The sequence below is a fragment of the Cheilinus undulatus genome, linkage group 13 (genome assembly GCF_018320785.1).
Source record: "Cheilinus undulatus linkage group 13, ASM1832078v1, whole genome shotgun sequence".
In the NCBI taxonomy this organism is placed as follows: Eukaryota; Metazoa; Chordata; class Actinopteri; order Labriformes; family Labridae; genus Cheilinus; species Cheilinus undulatus.
This window is the reverse complement of record NC_054877.1, coordinates 40,545,374-40,567,235: the sequence shown is the minus strand read 5'-3', so window position 1 is coordinate 40,567,235 and position 21,862 is coordinate 40,545,374. Positions and strand designations below refer to the sequence as shown.

Here is a 21,862-nt window from a genome sequence, read left to right as displayed (position 1 = left end):
TATGATTTTTGCTGGAAAATCCTTCTGATTTCTCCTCAAAATATTTCAAAATTGTTGTTTTATCTTATAGTCTTTAGCTGATTTTATATGACACCCACAGTCATGCACATTAAAATTTTTCCAGTTTTGATTTCTTGGCCAAAGAAAACCAAACCACCAGATTTGCTTCGGTATTAAGAATGAACCAAAGACTCCTGATGTGCTGAGTGTCCTCAATGTATGGACTGATGTAACCTTTAGGTGACCCCTGGCTTCTGTGCGGCCATCTATCCCACCCTTCATCTCACAGGACTCTCTCTCTCCTCCTCCTCTCTCCTCCTCCTGACACCCCATCCATTGGTTTCAATTAATCAGCCGTGGAGGGGGATTTATTCAGCCCCTGCCCAATGGGATCCTTTGGTATGTGGCCCCAATGGTAGCAGGTTGAGAAGCCACGGTCGACACTGTCTTTAGGCCTATTACTCTCACCTCACAGCCCACTCATAAAGAGAGCTTTGAGCGGCCTGTTTTTGGGGGGATCCGGTGGGCTTTTTGTCCCATAATAGCCGAGTGGATTCAGTCAGTGCAGACAGACATGTTTACTAAACTCTGCATAGGTGGAGCGAGGGAGATTACGTGTGCCGCTTTGAATAACTGAAGGCCAGATTATTAGCGGGGTGGAAGTCTTTCAAAATGAAAACATGTTTTTTTGCTCATCTCTCTGGAAGGATATTAAGGCTTTTTTAAGCTAATTGGTTTACTACACATACCACCTCAGGGGAGTCTACACTTTCTGGTTACATTCTTATGATTGTTATTTAAAGTAAAGAAAACGGATTACCAAGCTTTGACTACGAGACAAAGTGCAAATAGATGTTAATTTTAAGAGGAAGGATGAGAAGCATCAGGGCCTTAAGTACTCAGATCTGACTGCAGAGAAACCACTCTGACAAGTCTTTTAGAGGGAACAGTTTAAGTCTAAAGCTTGGGTTGAAGTTGATGTTAACATGTAAAACAGCTGGAAACTACTGAAAGTGTGACTTTGGATTTAGAAAGTTTATCACCACTGTCGAGGCTAGATTTCTTTGGAAGGGAGCTGGGCTATTTATTAAAAGTACCACACATTGATTTGAGACAGAGAACATGTCAGTTTAATCCCTGCTGATAAAGAGCAAGGCACCTTAATGTCAGGGGGCAGGCTAATTGCTGGCACAGCAGGAACAAACAAACACTGTTACCAGCTCAAATGTGTTTTAACTGATATCTTGCTTGTCCTAGTTCATAGATCAGGACTCATCAACTCCATTTGCACAAGGACCAGCTTTTTCTTGACAGATACTCTGGGGGCTAGACATTGAAATAAACTTCCAATGTACTTTTGAATACTAAAATAATTGCAACCTTTAATAAAATGCCTTTTATAAAATGCTGCAATAAACTGAAATCAATAGAAAATCATTATTTTTGTAGTTAACATGTACTTGTAAATAATTGTTATTTCCATCCAAAATTAATGGAACTTTTGCCTTGAACAGTGAGATCAGCCCTTATTAACTATACTGCAGCCAGCCACAAGGGGGTGATTGATGTATTTTAACCACATATTTCCGGAGTCCTGGAACACATGCAGGAAACATATTTTTCTGTGAAGATTCTCAGAAGGACGAGGTTGAAAAATCGATTCTCCGATTCAGATCGATTCTTTTTAGAAAATTACAATATTGATCCATAAAATCCAAAGATCAATCTTTTGATATATGCCTTTTCCTTCTCCTGAAGGATCCTCGCGCTACAAGTCTCAGACTTACATCACTCATGCAGCCTGAAACTGGACTAGACTGTAGATTTAAGGTTTATATCTCATGCCCAGTCATCTAATTTTGGATATCCAGGCATTATTAATACGAGCTGAATATCTCTTCCTCAAACATAAACCTCCGCTGGTGCAGCGCGAGCAGCCGAGCTCTGCAGGTGGAGAGCGCTAAAGCTGCTGCTGCTATAGACCAAGCAGACTCTCACACACAGTAGTGATAGTGCATTCAAGAGGGGCAAACCCAGACTGTTTTGTGAAACATTCAACATTCACATTCATTCATTAAGTTTTCATTTACCATGCCAAATTAATGAAATACTTTACCTGTGTGCTTCTTGTTTGACAAGTCGCTAATATGAAGGTTTATTTCAACTGTAAGAAAAAAAAAGTTCAACAATGGCATGCCATAACTCTCCTTCTTAAATTTTCTAGATTTAATAATCCTAATGAGTCCCTGGGCTGCCAGTTGATGATAACTGTCATAGATGATTAAAAGCAGGTTGTGGCTGTGTCTCTCTTTTTTAATATATTTTTGGGCCTTTTCCCTTGTTTAGAGAGGAGGACTGTGGATGGAGACTGAAACAGGGATGAGAGAATGTGGGAGAGACATGCAGGAAAGGAGCCACCCGTGCCCCATGGCCATATCTCTTAAAGAGAGCCATCAGTAACATCAGTACATAAAGGGAATTCAAGCAGAAGCTTGACAACCCAAATTTCTTTTTTAAGTGCAGTTTTGAAATGTAGGCTCACATCACATATAGAAAATGAAACATTGGGAAGCCTGACGTCTTTAAATGTGAAAATGAACTCAGACTTTTTCAGGTTTTCTCTCTGGTGGCTCGAACAGAGAGCCGACAGGTCCAGTAGAGCAGGCAGATGAGCCCCCTCATTCAGGTTGTAACATTTTATTTAAATTTGTGAGGATTTGTAAGAACATTGTCTCTCTTTTGAGAGGAGGCAGTTTTGACACATTCAACTGATGTGCCCATTGCCTTATTCTCTGTGATTTTGAAGCTTGTGTTAGATGTTTTTACCATTCAAATTTAGCCTGTTGGTTAATTCCACAGCCTTTTCCCTTGAAACAAATCCCAAATCATGTCTGGTGGTCAATATTGACACAGGCAGCATGGGTAGAGGCTGTGACGGAGGGAGACACTTCCTGCACCTTCATGTCGAGTTGTCCATGTGCTGTTTCCAATTTTATAGAGCATAATCACATAAAACAAACAGGAATTAAACTTAATAATAACATATTGCTTTGTTTGCATTGTCACTGCTCCCAATTCTCACACCTTCTGCTTCGCACCCCCATCTCTCTGTGCAGTTATTGGACTAATGAGATTTTGACCAGATGAGAGCTTATCGTCTGCAAGGTGTCAAGAGTGTCCTTCTACACTCTTGTGGATTCCAGAGGATGCCACATAGCATTTAATCTAACCAAAATATTATCATCATAGCATTATATAGTCCCCCACCCCTTCTTCTGTTCAACAGGGAAAGTTTCCCACTGTGAGGTTCATGTGTGAAAATAAGATAAGGAGGATCTCAGGGGAAGTCCACCTGAATCATCTAGGAATTTTCAGGAGCACATATGTGAAAACCTCTTTTGTCTCTTTGGTAAAATGAATAAGGATTGTGAACGAACTCACAGTCTGTTTTCACTTGTGCACACCAGGACATTCCCAGCACATCACAGCACGAGACTTTCGCTGTTAGACAGGAGGGGGCCAGGGGGTCTCAGGAAGCGGGACATGATGTCAAAAACAACATTGTAGTGAGGTAACAGAGTCCAACATGCCGCATGTAGTTCAACAGAGTCATAATGCCAACAAAAGAACACAGAAAACATAATGAAGTTGTTTGATGACGTGCACTGGGACAGCACCAGTTGCACAGTAATCCTTCAAGAGTAGCAGGCTATAAATCTCATCACCACTTCCAATCCCATGGGGAATTTCTTGGAATGTTTCTTACTGTCTTCTCACATCAGCTCATCCTGACCTCACAATAAAATTTTACTAGGGGGCTGAAAGGAAAATTTTTGGTCAAGTCAAGGTGAAATATGTGGTCATTTTTGTTCAAGCAGCTCACTCCAAAATCTGGGGAGTTTTCAGCAGTTTTGTTCTTTAACGTCAGTGTTTTTATTCCCTGTGCAGAATTGATCAGATCTTGACGTGTTTGAGAGAGTTCTTCCTCTGTACACATGTTGTGTTTTGCTGTCAGAGGCTCTCGTGGCACCGGCTGATGTAAGAAAGGCACATGCATCAAACTGTGGTCCTTTTCACCTTCAGCAGAGCTTTGCATAGCACCTAAAATTCAGCTCCAGTGTGGAGATCAGGTTGCATTCTGAACTGCTTGTGTGAATGCAAATGAGTCTCTGACTGCTTCAAAGGTCAGCTCTGTAGTGTGCAGGTGTAGTATAACAGAGGTCTATATTTCAGCAGAGGCACCTCCAACTGTCCTTACATCTGTGGACATGTCACAATTTTGAATTGTTCCCACTCTGAGTGAGATTGATCTTCATTCTAGCACCTCAGCTAGACAGTCTAGTAATACTCTTTGAGAGACAACGCAGTTTGACCCTTCCTCTTACAGTGTTTAAACAGATGTACCATTCTGTCCTGACATGACATTTCCTGAACATCCTCCCCATACCACCTTTTCTTGTAATCCCTTTTATCTTCCCACATTTTCAGGCTCCATTCCTGTTCAACATCACTTGTTAGTGTGCCGTTGCCAAAAATGGTGAATTTTGTCACATTTTTGGCAGTGGTTCCTCCATGTGACCCTGGCTCGCTTACGCCTGTTTTAAACTAAATAAAGTCACGTGGTAGAATGTTGCATAACATGGTTTGTTTGAGGGTACACATGGCCGTTTGGATCAGGTGTGATGTTCTGCTGATGACGTCTCTTATCCATGCCACAACATAAAAAAGAAAGGTTGAACTTTGAACGTTGAAACCACAAAAGGCTACATGATAGTGCTGGGCAATTGATCAAGTTGCAATTTCAGTCAAGTAGCCCTTCTACACAGTATTTTAGCCACTAAAATATAATGAAAAGCTTTGATTTTCCCTTTTTGCATGAGGCACCAGAGAGAATCATGATGTTTTCTGGTTGTCAAAGAAACCGTAAGTCTCTCTGTCCTAAGAAAAACCTATGACTTCCAATGTCACTATTGCTGATTAGATGCTACAATACAGCAATTCAACCTTCCCTCATTCAGTTGTCAGCCTTCAAAATCAGGAAGCCTCTAAGTTTGAGATTTTGTACCTTTATCAGTGTGTAGTTTGAAACTTTGTTAAACTGCTAAACAAATGTCATGCCGTGACCTCTGAAGTGTTTGCAAATTATGTTCTGCCAAGAATGTCACAACACCCAACATCCATCCAATATTTGTATCTCTCGGCCCATTTGGGGTCCCTGGGAGCTGGAACCAATCTCAGCTGTCACTGGGCAAGAGGTGAGGTACACCAATCGCCAGTGAATCACTGAGCTAACATTTGCAGAAAAACAAGCCATCTCACTCACACCTACGGACAATTTAGAGTGACTGTTTACCCTGACAAGCCTGTCTTTGGATTGTGGGAGGAAGCCACATACCTGCAGAGAACCGAGACATGCACAGGGGGAACTGGCCCTGTCTGACCAGGATTTAAACCATGAACCTTCTGGCTGTGAGGCAACGACACTATCCAGCATGCAAACAGCAGTGCAGTCAGCACCTGACAATAGGGTTAAAGCTGATACGATAGAGCAGAAATCAGACATACATCTGTTTTTACCAAGCTGTACAGTGAAGTTCATCTTGGTTAACCTTCGTCTGGGCACTTAAAATCAACGAGGAATCACCCAGGGCATTCTGGGTGTTTCGTTTGGAAGTGGTGATTTCTTTAACAGACCCTGGCTCTCCACATTTTGTCTAAAATTTGGCTTATCCATAAATCTAGAAGTGGAGATGTATAGATATGTTAGGATCTATGAATCTTTATACTCCTACAGTATTATCCTCAAAGAGCTGCTGTTCTACGTCATAGACGTGTGAGATGACAGCAGTGTAATTAACTGTGGAAATCAGCTGTGAGGAGTGCATATGCCTGCGATATATAAATATCACACTCCTACCTTGTATAAAATTGTTTTTATAGCTGTTTTTCTTGTTAAACTCTTTCAAATAAACCCCCCACAGACGGTTTCATACACTACTTCTGATGCTTTTAGACACATTTCTTGTCTGCATGCATAGATTCATGTGTTGTGACATAATTTCTGCTTTAACAATCCTCTCCTATGTACATTAATGGAGACGTGCTCACGTGCATGGAGAGACGGCATCCTCATGAGAGCGCAGTGAGCTGTCAGTGAAATGTCATGGCTCTTTAGGAGGCGTCGCTAAAGAAGTTTCTTTGAGACTGAAAATGACACACACAGTCAGCAATTACAAGATATTACGAATCGCATTTGTAAGGGACATTATCAGGCCTTAGCAGAGCTCTGCACTATCACAGCTGTGTGAAGACATTTGACACACTTATGAGAGCTAAGAGGGCGATCCAGTGAAGAAACGGAGAGATTCATCTCTCCTCTCCTTTCTGACACTGTCCAAACTACCTCTAAAGTTTAAAAGTCATCATCAAAGAGGAGGAAGGAAACCTGAATTGTGAGTTAGTGTTGCCATAAGCAGAAAGGAAGTTTGTAGTCCTGGCTTTACTTCAGCGGACGGTGTCTCTTACAGAAATGTCTGCAGCTGTCAGGAGCTGTCGGTTTGAAAGGGTCTTGCTGCTGTCAGTCAATACTGCCCCGTGTTTGTGTGTTTTTGTGTGTGCATGCTCTCGGCTGCCAGTCTCAGAACCTGAAGTGCTCTCTGTGGGCTGAGAGAGGAGGGAGGATGAGAGGCTGCAGCATCGAGAGGTAACACAGGAGGAGGAAACGCATCCAGGAAGAAATGGAGTCAATGATGCTGCAAAAATGAAACCAGTAGTTTTGTACAGGCAGTGTTATTAGTTTTCGATTGTGCCAAAGTTCTAGTTTATATATTCTGAAGAAGTATGCACATACAGGGAAACTGAGAAACAAATCATGATGTGGCTGGATTTAAATGCTGGCTGCCCATGTACACAAAGTGCAACCAAACTTTTAGACCAGGAGTCATCAACTACATTTATGCAAGGGCCAGCCCTCATCTGGACAGACATTGTGAGGGCCAGACTTTCAAAGAAGCTGAAATAAAAACATATTTTGGTCTAATTAACAATTTACTATTTTTTAAATATCTTTTTATCTTCTAAATGTTTGCAGTTTCTGTCTGAGATCAGTCCCTATGGTGTTTATACTGCAGCAAGCCACAAGGGGGTGGCTGAGAAATTTGAGCTACATATCTCTGGGGCTGTCATGAAGTATGTCGCTGGGTTTGTCCCCAAAATGCTGTGCCATAATTGGTGGAAAGCACTTGCATGAAAAATATCTTTTGACGCTGAAACTGAACCGGAACATCTTCAGTTTTTTTTCATTTTTTACATTACTCCACATTGTTGAAATGGGTGATTGATAATTCAGATCTGTGGCCGCTGCCTCCCTCTCTCTCACTTCCTGTTTGATAAGGCCTCATAGAAACTACACACTAGACTGCCCCTTAAATGAAAACTTAACAGTTTTGAATAATAGACAACAGACAGAATGTTGTAGCCCTTTAAGACCTACGGGGGCGTCTTAAAGGGTTAACCAGTGTCTGTCCGTAGTTATCATTTCCTAACGTCGATTCCACAGACATGAGATCTCACAGAAAGTTTCGTGATCAGAAGTAAAATAGACATGGTAGATGATCGATGTTTTTAGCAGGCTTAGTTCTTGTTTTGTTGGCATCACTCCAACAGCTGGTCTTCTTTTTTTAGTATTCCTCTTGGCTCAGGGAACAGTTGTATTTATGTTCTATGCCATGATTGTGAGCTTTAAAAGTCTGCAACATTTAATAGAGCAGTGGTTCCCAGCCTGGGGTCCGGGACCCCCTAGGGGGGTGCTAAAGATCTAAAATCATGAAGAAGCACTTAATAAACCGATTATACAATGCTCTTTTGGTAAGAAAAACCCGTGAAGAGCCACTTCCAGGGTTTTATCCATGAAACAATAAATGCATGTATATTTTTGGCATCAATATGAAGCTATAACTTTTCTGTTCGGGTCATGAAGGGGCTCATCTTGTCTTCAAAACAAGTAGGGGTGCTCCAAGGAAAAATGGTTAGGAAGCCCTGTAGTAGAGGATGCTTCTGGGTCTGCTTGGTCTCATCTGCTACTGCAGGTTTTCCTACAAAGGCAGCCTGATCCAGAAGTGTAAATATTAAACATTTTTGTTATGCAATTCCATACTGAGTAAGCTCCAAGTCTATCAGGATCAGACACTTATTCATATTCGCACCACATACTTGAGGATTTGCACAAGCCCTGAAACAGGTCATGCCCTCCTCAATCATTGCAGTGACCTAAAATAGTCTAGAGTGTTGTCCGCCTTCTATTAATGACCTATTCACAACCTTTACTTTTTCCTCTTTCACTCTAATCCCAAATCTTTGGCTGCTAACATTCATGCACGTCTATAAGAGCAGTTAAACCTGAGAGCAAAGCTCTCATGCAACTTCAGCTCCTACAGGCGTTAAAGCATTCATTCCAGACACACTACGGCCTTTGTAGAGTGACACATTTTTGTTGTAAATCTCACTGATCCCCACTTATGTCACTTCAAGTCTGAGTCTGCACATCACAGATGAGTTTTTTCTCTCTTTACTCACTCTTTATACACTGTGCTGGAAGACTGCAAACTCAGCTTGGCAGGGAGACGAGTTAGCAACCTGTCGACTGCTGCTTCACAAACTGTCGCTCCTCTTCTAAACCTGCAAGAAGATCTTTTTTAAATGCTGAATCGATTGTGCAGCTTAGTTCATGCAAGAATGTACAGTTTTAAAAATGCTGCATGCTCAGATCATAAAGTCAGCTGAACATAGACAGTATATCAGCATATGACGTGTGCATGAGAATAGGCCTAACCCTGCACGTATACCATCTCTGGTTTATGTAGTAGAAATGAGCATTCAGTTCCTGTCATTCTGTCACTTTCACAGCTGGGTGATGCAAACTGCCAAGCTACATTAACTCTCTAAACCAATGTGACAGCCAGTGAGCATATTCAAGTTATTTTAGGTTAAAAAAAAAAGATTTATAGTTAAGTAAATTCTCCAGTCTTGCTTTCTAAGTTAATGCAGTGTTAACTGATGTACTGATGAAAGCCTTGGCATTTGCTGTAGTTTTTTTTTTACATTGCAACCTTAGAGGCAACCTTTAGGCACCATGTGGAGAAAAGTACAAGCAGGGCAGGCTGCAGATGTGTAGTAGTAGTGGAGACAAATAGGGAAATCAGAGAGGAGTTTGGTTTTCAGTTGGAATGATGTATGAAGCCACACTGTCAGTTGCAGATTTTATACACTGCTATATTCCTCATTAACATTGCAGAAGTGTTCTACACCTTTATAGGTTTAACAGGCTTGCCCCTCACAGCTTTGCTGGACAAAGCTGTCAAGACAAGAGTTTCTACCGCATCCTCTTTCAGGTTTAACTGTGTCATACTGCTGTCAAACTCAGCCGAGATGTGGTAGTCTCCTACCTTTGCATGGTTCTTTAGCTTTTCAAGTCATGAGCAGTTGTTGAAAGAAATATATTCTTAACACCTGTGGCTCTGTGCTCATCATCTGTCAGTTCAGTCAGGAACACTTGCTATACATTTAACCATTTTATTGCAATGTTTTTTACTTGCTGGAGAAGGCTCTGCACAAAAGATGCTCGCTGGGTTAGTCAAGCAGCATGCTTTGACTTTCCGAGGGAGCACATGGCTAGAAAACCCCATATGGATAGATATATTTATGACGATACATAAAAATATCCAGAAAATTTGTTCAAAAGTAATTAATCCATAGTAGCATGAATCTGAATAGGCTCTATGCTCCACCCAATGATACATGCTGAGCCAAAACGTCATCTAAACCATCCTATACTGCGTTTATTTGTCAGGTTTTTTTGTTTGTTTTGATTGTTGTCTGTGTATAATCTTTATCATAATGGCATCCAAATGTGCTAAAATGATGTTTTCAAAAATGGGTTAATAGCACTCCTGGACATCATTGCTGTGTGCTACACTGTACATCTTCAGCTAAATTTACTCATCATTGACAGTCAGCTTGAGTAACTCATCAAACAGCGAGTAACCACAATGAATCTGCCATTATAAGCGGTTCTCTTTTGCATTCAATCTCCCAACCGGAAGTTTGGGAGCCACCTAATGCCAAATACGGAAGCGATTCGTGCACAGAGCCCATATGCGGGTTCAACATGCTTTATGCTATAAAGGAGGAGTCTGGGGTGGAGGAGGGTAAGCTTTGCCAGCAGCAGCAGCGTGGTGCTTCAATATTGATGCAAACACAGTTTAGAGAGAAGTACGTCACATTTAAATACACTGCTGTGTTGAGAGAAAGAGTTGTGGTTGGCTATGGGAGCTGGGAAGAGATAATTAGCATCAGCTAACCATCAGCTGATCACGGTTGGGCGTTTGACTACTATGTCCTGCATGAATGCAAGGCTTTGTTATATATAGCAGTATCAGTTTCTGTGTCAGCTTATAAGAGTTTGGAAATACAGGCATATGTGATAGTGGCAATCCAATATGGTGCATATCTTAATGCAACCCACCAAGATCGACTGTGATACTGAATGGAATTGAATTGTTCATAGGATAATTGTAATTTAATTGGATCTTAAGATCAGTGAAGATGTCCAACGCTGATGGCTTCTCAATTGTTCGTAACGTTGTTTGGCATTGTTTCCTCGATTGCTGATGTTTCCATCTTTTCTGTGGACATCTGGCTTCTCTGTAGAGTAAGTCGCATCTTTCACATCATCTCATCATCAGTTCAGTCACATCATTCAAGATGCTTTTACTGAAAGTTTACTTGAACTTAGACTGTAATTCGTTACTCATCTAGCAAACTGATGTCTGTTTTTCATATTGTTAAATAGACATTTGCAAGAACAGTGAATTTCTTCTGCTTCATGCTCACCTTGACATATATCATTAGTCAAAGCATTTGTTACACCTGCATCCCCATTGGCCCGTCTAAATGATCTCCAAATGTAAGCAGCAGTATCCTGTGAAACCTGGCATGACGGTATTTTAGGTTTTTATGGAAGAAGCACTGGTAATGTGCTGAGACTCCTCCAAGATTGACTCACAGATCTATCTCTAAAATTAACCTGTCTCGCTCTAATCCAGAGTAAAAGTCTGTTTCTTTTAAATGGCATCTATTTTCCTGAAGCAGCGACAGCAAAGTCAATGCTGTGACTGCAGAGAGACCTTGGAAAGAGAGCAAAGTTGCAAACTAAATAGAAGGAGAGATGGGAGGAGGGGGTACATGTGTGGTCTTATATAAAGCCCAGATGGTCCCAGAGAAGCACATGACGGAGAGATGGAGAGATGGAGAGAGGAGTGTCTGTCTGTCTGACTGCCTGACCGGGGGGCTTGTGGGAGCCAACACCACAGGCTACAGCACCTGGGCGAAGAGCAGCAGACATGGAGGTCCTTCAAGGGAAACAGGAATGTCATGAAAGACACAAAGTTTAACTCTTTCCCAGAGGGTTAGGCCAATAAAATGTTTACCATTTAGATTTCTATGGCATCTTTACTGGTCTGAAGATCTGATGGTGTCTTAAAGATCCAGTTTAAGTTTGATAAGGTCTGCTGCGTGTTTTCAAAAATAATACTGCAAAGAATTGACATCAAGTCATGCTTTATGGCTTATTCTAATATGAATTACTCTGAAAGCAGTTCTCTCATTTTGCCACTACAAAGAGTTACATCCACCTCTGTTAATCTCTCATTTGTTGAATATCAGTGCTCATTATTTTATTAGTTTTAAACACAGAAAACAGAGTCAGCTGATCTCATTTGTTCCTGACTCTCAGAGGAGGTGATTCAACAGACTCTGCTCTTATTCTGCATACATTTCCTGAGGAAATTGCCTCTGAGTCTGGCAATTATATGGAAACAGAAAATGCCCTTACTGCTAGACCTCCCCAGGAGGACCCCTGGCCCCACCTCAGCCAATACTTTAATTCATGCTGCGAAAAGGAGAATAGTTACTTTGCAATGGTGAGCTTTGCCTGCCTAACACTGAGTTTATAAAGGGGCACAGTTCATCTAAAAGGATTTGGATTTTTTGGGATTTGGACAATAATGGCGAGCGAGCGCCACTGATTCAAATTGTAGTGTCCTGTCAGCATGCAAGCAATGCAGTGCGATGTGGTGCACCGTTTTTCCCTTGTCAACCCATTCCTGTTTTCCTTTCTGGTGTTCATGATGAGATGAAAAGACAACAAGGAAGCAGATAGATAACACGTTATAATGAGTGAATGGAATATTTCCTTGCTTTTCTCTCACTTTCCTCGCACTGCAGAGCTTCTTAGCTTGTTCTACAGAGTGGATGGACTGGGACAGACATTCAGCCAGGGCTTTGAGATGCAGACATATATGTGGCTTCTCCATCAAAGATCATAGATCGTATTAGGCCTGCACTCAGAAAATCGATATGGCAATGTATCATCATGTGCACCTTACCGAAACACATATCGATACAGATTTAACAGAATTGATACGGCCCCATACCCTGTGACGACAGTCTTGTAACATATATCCCCCATGGTGCAGTTAACAAAAGAATCCAGCAGATGGCAGCAGGAATAGATCTGCATGATGCAGATCGTGCAATGCCAGTGCACGCCTACTGGTTGGTACTAAGAGTTGGTTATGATAATAAGATTGCATCTAGCCCTGCACATTACACCTGTGTACCTGATTTCTGCTGTTTTCCTCATCATCATCATGACCAACATCAGTCACATCCAAAAGTGACTCTGGCCTTGACAGCTCAGTAACAACTATAATAATGTAGTAATAATAATAAACTTTATTTGTATAGCACCTTTAAAAACAGAGGTTAACAAAGTGCTTTGACAATAAGCAGAATCACAATCACAAAGCAACAAACACAATGGCAAAACATCACAAGAAAGACAAAACCCAAACAACAAGCCAACAGTGCAACTCCAACATCACAAAAACTAGCTGAACATTCTAAGCACAAAAATGATGATGTCAGTTTAGGAGGACATCATTAAAAACCCAGATATGAAACATTTTGTAATAAAAGTGAGGACCAGGAATAAAAACTGCATAACTATCTGCATAACAACTTTATTTATAAAGGACTGTTAAGTCATAAAGACAGTCTTCTGATAAAACATTAAATCAACTTAATGAAACACTTATTTTTTGTTGCAAATTTAGGCTTTTCTAAAGCCTACACATAGAACCACGTGTGAAAATGTAAATAATTGTTGTTCATCATGATTAATGCATTCATTAGACCTAAAACTAGCCCTCCTCAACCTGCTTTCTCTTAATGCATACAGGTCAAAAAAGTTCATAAGTTGGGGTGCGCATATGGTTGAGGTTTGAATCCAGTCTGTGGCGCTTTACCGCATGTCTCTCCCCAATCTCTTCCCTGTTTACGAGTCGATCCACTGTCCTCCTCTATCTAATAAAGGCACCAAAAGGCCCACAAATAAAAATCTAAAAAAACAATTAAAAAAAAACATCATTCTATCATATTAAAGGCTTTTCTTGTAACTTGTTTTCCTGCTTAAGATGTATATTTGACATTTTTCACTGAATATTTCTTGATGATGAGTTAAGAGAGTTTAATGCCCTCTGAGCTGTCACTGTTGGCATAGGTTATTGATTTGTAGTGCTGTCCATGGTGCTGATCAGGTGATAGTCGTGGTGTAACTGACTTCATCGTGCACTGGGGCCTCAGACTCTTTGTGTATGACTCGGGCTATCAAGTTTAAGAGTTTCCCTGTTTCTAATACGCTGCGTACGGCTCACAGGTTTGATATTTGATGTTTAAACCTGCAGTGTACGGATCAAATTGGGGCACAGATATACACAGAGCAGAGAAAGACAGAGTGTAGCGTAAAGGAAAGGAGACGAATGGCAGTGTGGTTTTCGTTGGTTTGCATATATTTGGCCTACCGGTATGTCTCTCCTGCTCCCAGAATCAGCCTGAACTGTAGATTGATGCCACCATCAGAAAACAGTGGTAAATTTTGCAGATCCTCAGCTCAATGATCAATCTCCTCTCTAAAGGAGCCTACCATGGCTTCACTGTTCAACATACAGCCAGTTTTCTGTCTGCAAGCATGTATCTGACTCAACAGATCAACCAAAAGAAGGTCCAGCAGTAACTTAATGAAAGAAGGCATATCACCACCTACTGTAGAGGACGAGTGTTCATGTAAACATATTCACATGTCTCTCTGCACTATCTTTGATAATCAAATACTCCCACTATTATATAAAGAAAGGTCACTGACCAATCAATGTTCAAAACAGCTGCCAATTAGGTATTGTCAATTAGCCAATCCATGCATTTAGAGTTGTTTCAGCTTCAATGACAGTGAGCACATCTGGTGCCAGTTAATTCATAGAAGGTCAAAGCTCATAAAGTGGAAACTTTGGATAACAAAGTTTAGACATAAAACACATCATTTTGCTTATCATATTAACTTCTGTCAACTTTACACTGTTATTATTGGTATTTATAAAATATGTGTTTAAAATTGGATAGTGACAGTGCTGCACGAGTTTGGAAAATGTTTGAATTTACTTTGCATGCTGCATTTTGCATCAGTGCACCAAATAAATCATGATGACTGCAGAGGAGTTATTATTTTAAATCATGATTCAATGACTATGGACTGTTTTTAAAGTAAGTACAACACAAATAAATCACTCTGATTGATGCAAACGTCTCCACGGTACTTTAATGTCAGTTATTACTGTCAAAATTTTCATTACTTTAATACTTTCTGACAACATGTTTTCTGAAAGGATGCCGTCTCCATTGATCAAATGATTGATAGGATTGAAAAGCTGTAAAAAAAAAACCCCACATATCTTCAGGCATGTTTTACCCTCAAAGAGAGACAGCACTGTCTAAATGTGTTGGTTTGACTTTTAGGCAAAGATAGGCAATTGGTTTGGGCCCGATGCTTCAAGACATCAGCAAAGGAGAGCATCAGATGTGAGGTAATTTTAAAGGATTCTGTCAATAATTAAGATGAGTATGACAAATGTGCTCAGAGTGCATAAAATGACATTAAAATAAAGAATGATAGTCCAAAGACTAGCGTTGATGACCCCCAAAAAGCTACAATGTCTTCATATCAAACACATAGCAAGGCAGATTTTATCAGTACCAAATCCAGGAAACAGTATGATTTAAAACTCATGACTTGTGCCAGAAGAACTTACATTAAACCTGTTATGAGAAAAGACTTTGGGTGATGTTGTTGCTCATAAAAGAGGTGATTGCATTGATTTGGGTATGTCATGGAGCAAGACCACCCATAAAAAGGGAAAAGGAAAGCTTTCTGGGGTAAAACTGCATGTTTTTTGTTGCTGCTCGCACTAAAGACAGGAACTCAGACATTTGACCTGAAAAAGAACTCAACTTATTGTGAAGATAAGTTTAAATGTTTATTAAGCTTTCAATGGTTTTTATTGTGTCTGGCGTTGCTGCTGCACAACGCAGCACATAGGACTAATAATAAACATTTCTCCTCACTGATCTACACCCAGAAAGAAGAATGAAAGTGTTATTAAATTCACGTTCATGTGGATCACATTATAGCCGCTGGTGCATTTTTAACAGTTTGACAAGAAAAGACGTGGTGTTATCCCTGTGCCTGCTGTGCTGTGCCATGGCGTGCAAGCATGTATGCCTACATATGCATGCATTCATTTGCCAAATTAGCCCATCATCATTGACAGGAGTTGTTGAATCACTTTTGAAGCATCTTCACATACAGGCAGTGGTGCTACAGGTGGAAATGGACACACAATCTTGAGGCATTTATTTAAAAAGTGCGCTCATTACACAGCACCGTCTTCATGATGTGAATTAAAGCAATACCATGGCAAATTTGCAATACCCCGGAATACGTTAGTACTTAATAATACTACTGTATTTCAGCTATGTAGACAGTGTTTGTGGCTGAGTGTAAACGAGGGTCAGCACCTCTGAGTCTTAGGCCATGGTTCTCTGCTGAAAAAACGGTGGATTGTTCCCTCTGGGTGGGGCGAATGTCTTTGCCCCAAGCGAAGGAGTTCAGAGTTCAAATACCCCAGGGTAAGGGGCCACGAGATCAACAGGCGGATCAGTGCAGCATCTGCAGTATTGCAGACGTTGTACTGCACGTAAGGGGGGGGTACCCTGGTGAGGGGGGGGCTGAGCTGAAAGGCAATGCTCTCAATTTACTGGTCAGTCTTTGTTCCAACTCTCACCTATGGTCATGAACCAAAAAAATAAGATTGAGGGTTCAAGCAATTGAAATGAGATTCTCCAGGAGGGTGGTTAGGCCTTAGAGATAGGGTGAGGAGTGCCGGCATCCGGAGGTATCTCAAAGTAGAGCTGTTGCTCCTTCATGTCGAAAGGAGCCAGTTGAGGTGGTTCGGGCATCTGATTTGGATGCTTCCTGGTCGCCTCCCTGTGGTGGTTTTTCCGGGCATGTCCAACTGGAAGGAGACCCCAGGGTAGACCCAGAATTTGCTGGAGGGATTGTATATCTTATCTGGCCTGGGAATACTTTGGAATCCCCCAGGAGGAGTTGAAAAATGTTGCCTGCTGCAACTGCGAACCTTGGATAAGCAGAAAGAAAACAGGTGGATGAAAGGAGACAGTGTGCAGGAGTTTTCTTCAAGATTACAAGTAAATTCCTCAAGAAATGACCAAATATTCATGCTGTCTTAGGAAAATGTGTCCTGTCACTTTGTCCAATCATGTTTTAGGGTCCAAGTTCCAAAATTTTCATGACATAAATTTAAGTGACTTTTATGAATGTGAAATAGTAACGAGGTTGGTTTATTTGCACTTAAAGAATATCCTCTGCTCTTTGAATTCTCTCCCTTTACCACTCGGTTTAACATCTTGCTGAACACTATGTTCCTGTCCCAAACTTGTCAGTTTGAGGTTTAGAGAGTGAATGCCAAAGATTCGGGGGTCATTGCTCTTCCCACTGTTTGTCAGTTGGTAGACCTGCGCCAAGCTGTCATCCGGCGTGTTTGTGTGTGTGTGTGTGTGTGTGTACCTTCAGAGAGGCACACACCTGGCTGCCGATAGTGAAGTCAGATGTACAAGTTGTACAGCCAACACACAGCTGCGCTTTGTGTGTGAGTGTGACGCTCCTTTCTTTCCAAAGTCAACTCCAGACGGAGACGCTGCGGTGCGGGCCCCGCTGTGATTGGCGGGCTCTCTGCCGGGGGTTTCTCCTGACACACCGCTGCGATCGCGGCTCCACTCTGAGCCTCTCCTCACCAATAACATGTGTGTTTACTCTTCTTCTTGTGTGTCCCACCTGCAGCCTCCACTCCTGCTCTAACAGAGGTCGAGGAAGCTGGAGAAAGGCTTTGTGTTTGACATGGGAGCACAGCCAGAATCAAAGAGATTTGGGGAAAATATTATTTGCCTGTTTGTTTTCTGTGCTTGTTTCTGATATTTTTTTCTCTCTTATTAGTCACGCTTGGCTCAGCCTCAGAGCTGAACTTCTGCACCGTGGGGGCAAAATGTGGATGCTGTTTTCAGTTGTTGTGGTTGTTTCTGTTGACTTTTTTCTGCTGATGAACAAGATCGCAAACCCACTCTGTGACGGAAGAAACACATTCATCTGGGACGGATGAGTGTATGTTTGTGTCTGAACAAGCTGGGACTCAGTGTCCTGCTGTCATTTCACAAAATTAGAACAAAACATGGAGCAACTTTGCTGCACTTATATAAAATCTGCTGCTAAACTTGTGCAAACAAGGCTGCAGACAATTCTCATTATTGAGCAGCTCAAAGCATGCCACACTCTTTTTTGTGCTGTTATAGGCATGAGAGATTTTTATATGCAAAATGAACATACACCAGCAAAGGAAAGAGTGTTTTCATGACTAGAATTTTTATATATTTGTCCCTTTCAAGGCTTTTCTTATTGAAACGTGAGGCTATTCAATGAATGAGCCCCTTCAAATCAGGCTCTGCTGCTCCCTGATAACATAGGCAGCGTGAATAAATGACTGAGTAAGGTTTTTATCATTGAACCATGCCTTCATCTTTGCTTAGCAAGCATACTTTAAGTTTACAAGACACCATTAAGTCCCAGAAGTCAGAACCAGCTCTCTGCATTTCAAACATAAAAAATAGGTTACCCGGTTTTGCTGATTTAAGATGCAATTTTCTAATCTTAGATTTTCTACAACAGAAATGATCAATCACTAACAGAAGCTTTTTATGTGTGTGACTAACATCAGATGCTAGTATGTTAACAGATTGCCTTCTTCAGGCTTCTGAGGCAAAGCTGCATTTAAAAATGAAATATAAAAATGATGTATCAGTCGTCTGCACATTAGAAGTTCAGACTTCATTTTGATACGACTACTTAAAAGAGAATAAAATTACTCAGTGTCAACAAACTTTCTTGGCTGCTAACACCTCACTTTGTCTTAAGCAGCGGGTAAAACACCACAGTTATTTAAAGCAGCGATAATTAGACCTCTTCTTTAAACGCCCTCTCTTGCTTCAGGAAGATCCTAGAGAGAGCGCTGGCCAATTAGTTATGTGACTCTCTTTTTAACAGCAGTTGACTTAAGATTTTCAGAGTCCACCACAGTACTGAGACTGTTTATAAATTATTTAAAAAGGCTTCAAACAGCTGACATCTCTCTCTACTTGTCCGATTAGATCCTAATATTTTAACATAACTGACCATCATATCCTGTCACAAAGATTAAAACAATAAATTGGTATGAAATGAACTTATTTAAATCATAAAGTTCATCAGCATCCGTCTCAGTTTGCACATGTTTAGGATGGAGCTCCACAAGGCTCTGTGCTCTGACCTTCATTATTCTTTTCACCTTGTATACACTACCAATGAGTAATGTCATGACAAACCACCCTATACATTTTTTATGTTATGCAGATGATATTAAGTATAGTGTACCTATCATTGAAGCGTGATGATTCCAGCCAGTGGTTCAAATTTGACACTTTGAGGACATTCAGGCATGCATGGCCAGCAACTTTCTGCCCTTAAGTGATTGTGCTTGGGCCAATTATTTAAAGACCCTGTGAAGTGAAAATAGATCTGTATTTATGTTTGTTGTATGACAGGTCCGTGTCATGAAGCCTCAGGTCACATTTCAGTCAAATAAAACATCTCTAAGTTTATTAAATGCAGCTTCAAAATCATGAAAAATGAGACAGTAAAGTCTCCTCCAGGATGGTGTGGGTGTGTCTGTTGAATGAGGTTAAGCCACGCCCACTCAGGAGAAATAAGATCCTCTCCGATTAAAAAAATGCTACAATCTGAATTGAGGAAAGCACTCACACCATTAGCCTGTCTCTTGACCTAACACTGACTTTAGAAGAAGAGACAAAGTCTGTTTTCTTGCTCAATTCTCTGTTTTGATACTTTATAAATGATCCATAGACCACTGTCTGATGGATTTGGCAAATTTACCTCACAATGAACAAAAAACAGCATTTAACTGACTGTTAACTTTAAATGAAGGCAGTGATATCAGCTAACCACAGACTGTAGTGAGATGAACTGTTCTGTGATTTTGTATTGTAGTGTTAGAGGGGTGGGGTCATTCCCTACTGTGGGCTCATGACATCAGCAGCCCACACATTGGCCCCGCCCAATTTGAGCCAAGCCAGGAAAGAGGTGAAAAACTTTCTAACGGTCTAAATCCAAAATTCAGTCACATGTAGATCTCAGTGTTTTGACATTTTTACAGCAGCCGTATTCCAACATATCTAGAGTGTTAAGACACAAATTTTGGATTTCACTTTACAGGGTCTTTAAGTAAAATGTTATTTTATGACGTGACTGCATGGTTTATCATCATCTTGACATCATTACCACAGGGATGACTGGGGTTAGGTTGTCAAAATTTTCCTTACATAGATATTTTTCCATGTAGTGTTTTTAAACAATACTGTCTTTGTAATTGTGATAGCATTAGAAATGATGAAAAACCACAAGAAATTACCCACTATTGGATGATTTTATTAATTTTTATTGGCAAAGCAAAACATTGATTTTTTTTTTCTTATTGTGAAAACCATGCTCTCTATATTCTTTAACCTCTTTCAAGCCAATTTCAAGCAGCCGTTTTATGTATGTAACACTGAAATGCTAATTTAGTCAACTCAAAATAGAACTAAATATGTTTGTTTCCAGCCTTGATCCATTTGGAGGAAAATATGACTAGCTGAAGACAGATCGTTGAAACTAAAATCTCTGACTAAATGTAAGTTTAGGAGACTGAATGAGACTGAGTTGTTAGTGCTAGAGTGTCAGATGTATGTTTCTGATAATCTGTCAAGACACATGCAGAGATGAGTGAAGAGAGACCAGGAGGAGTTCATTCATCTGCTGGTCTGTCTTTGTCTTGAAGCAGTGTGACAGAGAGAGCAGGAGCTATTAGGTAGGTTAAATCTGCGGCTCGTCTGTGTATGGCAGAGATAGTATTTGCATCAAATTAAACCACGATACAATGCCAGGCTGAAAATTCAGCCATGCCTGCTGTTAGTAGAAACATTTATATCAAATCTCATTAGAAAAAAATATGAATCCAGGGTGCAGATGGCCTAGTAGTGAGGTCATGGCCCATGTACCAGGTGGCCCATGTTCAAGTCTGGCCTGTTGCTCTTTCACAGCATGTCTTCCCCTCTCTCAACCCTGTCTCCAGCTCCATCCACTGTCCTCATCTCTCCAACAAAGGCAAAGAGACCAAAAATAAATGTAAAAACAGATGATCCATGTTTGACCCAGCAGTATAGAACCTAATTAGTTAACCAAAGGATGTTACACATTGTTCTATTCAAGGTAGGCCTAGGAAAATGACTTTTAGGTGGAGGTAAATTAAACATCTTTACAGGTTTTTCAATGTTTTTTTTTCTCAGGGCAAATCCAAAGAAGACAACTCAAAACATCAAACCAGTAGGCCTTTGCACCTAATGTATGTGTGTGTTTCTGGTCCTATTCTGAGTGCTGAGACCTCCTCCTGGAGGAGCTGAAGCACAAGAGACTCCTGATGCGTGTAAACTATAATCATAATGTGTTCGAATGTGACTTCAAGGTGAGAAAAATGACAAGAAACTTGATTTCATTAAGTTGTTTGGAGAGGAGATATACTTATTTTCCCAGCAATATATTTATATATAAAATAATTTTTTAAATTAGACTCAAGTGGGATCTTTTTTTTTAGTGTTTGTTGATTTACTTTTAAAAAAGAACATTTTAACAAAAAAAGAACAAGACTAGATTTAAAACATTTGCCAAATAAACCTCAGGCATCCCATATTGCAGAAAAACATGCATGTATTCATGCTTCTAGGTCTGTTCCAAGCTCCTTTTATAAACCAGAGGCTAAAGTCCTTGGTGCAGCGGCTAGAGGTTTGACTCCTGGCCTCAGCTTTTGACACATGGTGTCCCATCTCCTCAGCTGTCTCGTCAATAAAGACCATAGGGGAAAAGAAAAGTTGAAAAATGTGAAATTCACCCCACATGAACACCTGCTAGTTCTGTCGTTGCTTGAGACACTGCTACCGTTGGATTCTTTTACATCTCTGTCCTAATAGCTATGGCATCCTTTCCACGTCAATCTAAAGTGTGAGAACAAAAAGTAGATCAAATCACTGTTTCAGCTCCTTATTAGTGGGGAAAAACTGTCAGGTCCTCGATCTCCTCTCTACCCTACAAATGCCCTCCACTGAAACAGTCCAAATGATGAAATCATCATTTTTTTAAACATATATTTCTGCTGGATCACGAGTATGCTCATGTGCATCCATAAAAACACGGACAGACAGACCCAGCTGAGGTTACGGAGGAGGTCAGGAGAGAGGGACCATCTGATGCCAGCAG

The 21,862-nt window shown here is 40.7% G+C and overlaps 1 protein-coding gene across 5 annotated transcripts in view; it reads left to right on the top strand.

Moving 5' to 3' along the window:
• slc6a9 (solute carrier family 6 member 9) overlaps nucleotides 1-21,862 on the top strand; it is a 145,568-nt gene that overhangs the window by 87,384 nt on the left and 36,322 nt on the right. The window lies entirely within an intron of this gene.